This window comes from Arachis hypogaea, chromosome 5 (genome assembly GCF_003086295.3).
Source record: "Arachis hypogaea cultivar Tifrunner chromosome 5, arahy.Tifrunner.gnm2.J5K5, whole genome shotgun sequence".
Classification (NCBI taxonomy): domain Eukaryota; kingdom Viridiplantae; phylum Streptophyta; class Magnoliopsida; order Fabales; family Fabaceae; genus Arachis; species Arachis hypogaea.
The window spans coordinates 6,702,299-6,708,383 of NC_092040.1; positions in this window are offsets into that span (position 1 = coordinate 6,702,299).

Here is a 6,085-nt window from a genome sequence, read left to right on the forward strand (position 1 = left end):
TTTGATTGTCGCTAATCACTCTATTCATGACTGTTTGTATTTGGTGTACTAAAATCTTAGAGATAATTTTGTAAAAAATACTACTAAGATTTATAGGCCGAATATGCTTCATAGAGCTTGCATTATCAACTTTGGGAATAAGGCAGCTATGAATTTGATTAAAAGCTTTCAAAATTTTACCTCCAAGTAAAAAATTTTGGACCGCTCTGATCACATCATCCTTAATTGTCCCCAAAAGTATTGAAAGAACTTAGATGTAAATCTGTCATCCCCAGGAGCTGAATAGGGGTTGATAGAGAAAACTGCTTACTTGATTTCCACATCCAAAACTGGCAGAATCAACCTTTTGTTTATGGCTACATCAATTTTAAGAGGCACATGTTGAATCTCCTCATCCGGATCAGCCGGGTTGTTAGAGGAAAAAAGATTTAAAAAGTAATTCTCTGTGATTTGAGTAATTCCGTCCGGGTCTGTTGCTGAACTTCCTTCTTCATCCTCCATAACACACACCTTATTCTTCCTTGATCTTGATTTGAATTTAGAGAGGAAGAATTTAGTGTTCCTATCTCCCCAATTCAGCCATTGAGCCCTGAATTTTTCTCTATGATACCGTTCCTCATCTCTGTGAGATTTACATGGCTTCCTTTTTCGTATTTAGCAACCAATCTTTCCTTAATATATGAAATTCGGACTTGGAAATTAGTGGGAGAGTTTCTTTGCCAGTTCACCAGCTGATACATGCAGTTTTTTAGCTTTTCAGCCAACTTAAACATTAGAGATCCTGAGATTTTTTTCCGTGCCTCCTTTTCACACCATCTTTCTTGAAAGCGAAATCTTCTCTTAAATCTCCTCTGTTGTCGATCGTCACTTAACAAAATTTTTTTGTGGTCTGACCCAATGCAATATAAATGCGTCACGAATGCATTCGGCCAAGTCACTCTCCATTCGTTAGTGACTAGCACCCTATCCAGTCTCTTCCGTATCAGGTTACCTCCAAATTGACGGTTGCTCCAAGTAAACTTTTCTCCTTTGAAGCCCAAATCCACCAACTCACCCTTATTGATAAAGTCATTGAATTCTTGAATTGAGGATTCTGCTTTGTTTTGACCACCTTCCTTTTCATGTTGGAATCTGATTGCATTAAAGTCCCCTATCACCATCATCTTTTTGTCCCTAATATGAACTCTGTGCAGTATTCTTTTGAATGGTTCTCTTCCTCTTGTTTCTTCTATGGATAAATAAACCCCAATTGCCTCCCATTGTTGATTAGATTCCACAAGGTAACACTTGAAGTGAATAAAGAAATTTTCCTATTCAATGACTTGCAAATTAATGCCTTCCTTCTATACAACTGCCATGCCTCCTGCCTGATCCACCGGATCCACCGTGAAATAATTTGTAAAACCTGCCTTCCTAACAACCCTCTCCACTTTCAAAGCATTGTTTTTAGTTTCGCATAGAAACAATTCTTCGGGGGAATGGGATATTGTGATCCCTTGGATGTTGTGAACTGTCAGGGGGTTCCCCATAGGGATGGCAAAAATCCCCAGCGGGGCGGGTATCCGCGGGGATTTACCCGTCACGTGGCGGATATGGGGACGATTTTGTACCCGCGGAAACGGGGGACGGGGCCCCGTATATTAAACGGGGCGGGGGCGGGGATAGAGGTCCCCGCCCCGTGGAGACCCGTTTAAACTCCGTTTATGTAAAAAGACTAGAATACCCCATTTGTGTGTACTATGATTTTGTTAAGCATTTGTTATAATTATTGAATTAAGTTAAATATAATTTATATGATTATAATTAAGCATTTGTTATCATCTTCATTATCTTTATTTGCTTTTTCTATTATAATTACTGTGATTTGGATAAGCATTTGTTATAATTATTCTAAAATTTTTATTATTTTACTGATTTTGAATTTTTGGTTAAGCATTTGAGTGCTATACATGTAATTCATAATATTAAAGTAGATATTGATGTAAGTAAAATACTAAATTATATACAATACACTATTTTTTAAATTTTTTTCTAATTTTTTTCAATTTTTATTATTTTTTTATAAAAATCCGCGGATATCCGCGGAGACCCGGGTCCCCGGCGGATATGGGGCCCCCGTTACCCGTCACGGGGATGGGGCGGGGACGGGGACGGATAATGGAAGCGGGGGCGGGGGGCGGGGGACATGTCCCCGCCCCCATGGGGACCCGTTGCCATCCCTAGTTCCCCAAATCCCGACAGTTCTACATTAGCATCTTCATTCCTCCTTGGGTGCCATATGTTGGGTGGCACCTTCTCCCATACTTGCTGATGTACCCACTACTTGACACTGTCTCTTTCTATTTGTCATGTCTTGCAATCCCATATTGCTCTTCTTGGATCTTGAGACCGATTTGAGGGTTGGTTTCCTTCAGGCTAACTGTTTCAACTTCAGCTTGTTGCCTTCATTACCCTCCTCACTTCGGCTTGTTGCTTTGAAGGTGAATAAACTGTTAGAATTTGCAGCTTCTATCAAATTCTCCTTCCTCACTTTGTTCTGCTTTCTTCTTTCCAGCCCCGGGTCACTCTCTCCCGTTTTCTCCTGTCCTCCTCCCCCTTTTGTGATTCGATTTTCTGGTTTGAAACCTACCTCAACTCCACTGTTTTTGTGAATTGCCTTCTTAGACTGATAGGTTTTCTTGATGTTTGTCTCCTCTCCTCGTCCTTTTTAGGTTTGTTGAGATTTTGGTTCTCCTTTGGAATTTCTATTTTCCTTTCCACTTGTTCACCTATCAGCCACAAACCCCATTGTTCCTCCTTTGACTATCTAACTGCCGTATCCTTCAAATTCTGCTGGTAATTTCTCACTTCATGAACAATAAAACCACAATAATATAAAAAGTTATCGATACGTTTGTATTTCAGGTTCACCTCTATTACTTTTTTATTATGGCCTGAAATTTTAATGGATCTTCTTAGTGGTTTTGGGATGTCCAACATCATTTTCATCTTCAGCAATCGGTCTTCCTTATCCTTTATTGAAAATAGATCGATCTCTAACACGCTCTCAAGTGTTTCTCCTATTTTGCTGCCCAAATTTCTTGTTTTACATTGTTCTAGTAATCTCCATAGCTGAACTCATGTTGGAACCATTGCAACCTCCTCATCTTTAATCTCCAAGTTCTCGTTCCACCTTCGTAGATTAAAAATATTAATAACTTAGAATGATTTGATGTGGGTATTTAAATTGAGTTCTTACCATTTATATCGCAAAAAGAAAAATATCATATATATATATATTAGAGAATCTAATCGATATATAATATAAACTGAAACATGGGAATTGAGATTTTTCAATAAATAGTAGGGATGTTCAAAATCGATCTAGACCGAACTAAACCGACGAACCGAATCGAAAAATTGAGAACCGAATTAATCAAAAATCGAAAAAATCGAAAAAAAACTATTTTGCTGTTTTTTGTGCAGTTCGGTTCGGTTTTCAATTTTGACTCTGAAAACTCTAACCAAACCGAATCGAACCGGTTCGGAAAAATCCTAAAAATGCCTAACCCCACCCCCCGACCCCCACCTCCCAAACGAACAAAGTTGCTGCGCGAGTGTGAGAGCGCCCCCCTAGCTGTCCCTGACCCTAACCCCCCAAATCCCCAATCCTTAACCTGCGGTTGCGCTCTCTACTCTCTAACCCCTACTACTCAGTCGCTCTCGCTCTCTCTTCTCCAAATCCCCAAAGCACGACACCACCCACAGCACCACGTCGAAACCTTCCTCTTCGCGAAGACGCCACCCACAGCACGACGTCGTCGCCCACGCACAACCCCACGCCGTCATCGTTGAGACGCCACCACCCAGCGCCAGCAGTGTTTTTGGGTTCTCCCACTCAGCGCCACTATCATCAGTTCAACCCACTCCCAGCACGGCAGCACCTTCGAGTCTCCCAGTCAGCCTTCCTCCCAAGTCAACATGGAGTCCGAGCCACCGATTTAGGTAATTTGCTATTTATTGCTATTTATTGGTTATTTATTGGTGGTTGTTTACTGTTAATAAGGAGCCCGAGTCAATATGAACTATTTGCTGTTTACTGGTGGTTCTTGTTTAGTGTTTATTGCTGTTTATGGTTGCTATTTATTGCTATTTAATTTGAACCATTCCAAGTCAATATGGTTCCTGTTTATTGCTGTTTAATTTGCTGGTTATTGAATTATTGTTCAGTGTATTGAGATCAGTGTATTGTTCAGTTTATTGTTGATAATTTGGTATTGCTATATTGCTGGTTATAGATTTATTTTTTAGTTTATTGCTTGATGCTGGTTATTGATTTATTGTTGAATGTTGATAACTTGGTAATTGGTATTGTTGGATTGCTGCTGGTTTATTGTATTGCTGGATTGCTGCTGGTTGATAACTTGTTGTGTTTCTGGCCTTGATTTATTGTATTTATTTATGTAGTTTGACGTCAGTTAAAATGAGAATATGGGTGAATCCAGATTGCCGCCAGTTCCTCTTCCGAATGAATCAACAAGCATCAGATCTCCGACTGCATTTGAATTCTTTAATTGTCGTATTTATTTGTGTTGACTATTGAACTATTGAACTTCTTTAATTGTCGTATTTGAATTTTGTTGTCGTTAAATTTCATTAGATCAAGACTTTGTTAGCTATTGTGTATTTCGGTTTGTCGATTTCAATGTTACGACTTTGCATAATAGTATGGTAGAATTTTTTTGATTTGATTGAAAAAACCGAACAAACCGAACCAAACCAAACCGATTTTAATTAGTTTGGTTTGGTTCGAATGACCTTGACAAAAAAACGAACCAAACCGAACTGCACTTTAATTAGATGATAGGATCGAATGGCTTTTCCCTCAAAAATTAAACCAAACCGCATCGCAAACACCCCTAATAAATAGGGTTGGAAGAAAAATTTGATAGTAATTTTGAATTAATTTCTTTATGTTATCCATTTTAAAATAACAATAATATAGGTATTTATCTTATTTAATTTACAATACCCCTATTTTAATCATTTTATTTATGATTATATCATTGCATTGTAACATGTTAAGTTTTATTTATCATGTATAAAAATATAATATAAAATAATAAAATATGAGTATTAGGAGGTCTAATTTATCCTCCTAATACTTAAATGAGTAAGAATTTAAATAAATAAATATATATTATTTTTTAAAATATTAATAAATAAAAAATACAAAACTTTACTTATTTATAAATAAGAAGAATGATTTAGGACTCTTAATTATTTTTATATAAATTAAATAAATTAGTAAATAATAAACTTAAAAAATACTAACAAAAATATAAATTAAATAAAACTTTCGTATATTGCAAAAATGTATACACCTGTCCTACATTCCTACTTGTAAAACAAATTTATTAGAACTAACTTGGGTTGATCGAGTGGTCAGTTTATTTGTTCGCTTAAGCAAGTGTTGGGGTTCACCCATTTTATGCATATAGCAATCTATTGGCCAACGATAGACTCTTAAATGGAACTCCCTAACTTATCGGGTCGGGAGATACCAAAAAAAACAAAACAAATTTATCAGCCAAAAAAAAGTAGAGGCATTATGCAGCTGTGCTGTTTATAGTACATCCTCTTTATTTCAAAATTCTGATTCAATTTTAGTAAATATGAATTAAAGTTTGATAATAAGTTAAGAATTAGAATAAATAAATTTTTAAAAATTTTATTTATACACTAAAAATCAGCTATTAAAATTAAATTATAATATAAAATACATGTTAAAATATAAAATACACATTAAAAATAAGTTAAATAATATATATTTATATACAAATATATTATAGTTGATTTTGGTATATTTATAATGTTTAGATTTATATTTTGCTAGTGGTTCTTGTTTGTACCGTGGAATGCATAAATAAATAGAAATTATTTTTGTTTAGTTTGAAAAGTATAAAATATTTGAATTTGTTTTAAGAAAAATGAAATGATTTAATTTAAAAAATATATATATAAAAAATTGCATTCTTCTGTTTGGACGTCAGCTTCCGAAATTCCACCCTTACTATTAAAATAGGATTACTATTAAAATAGGATT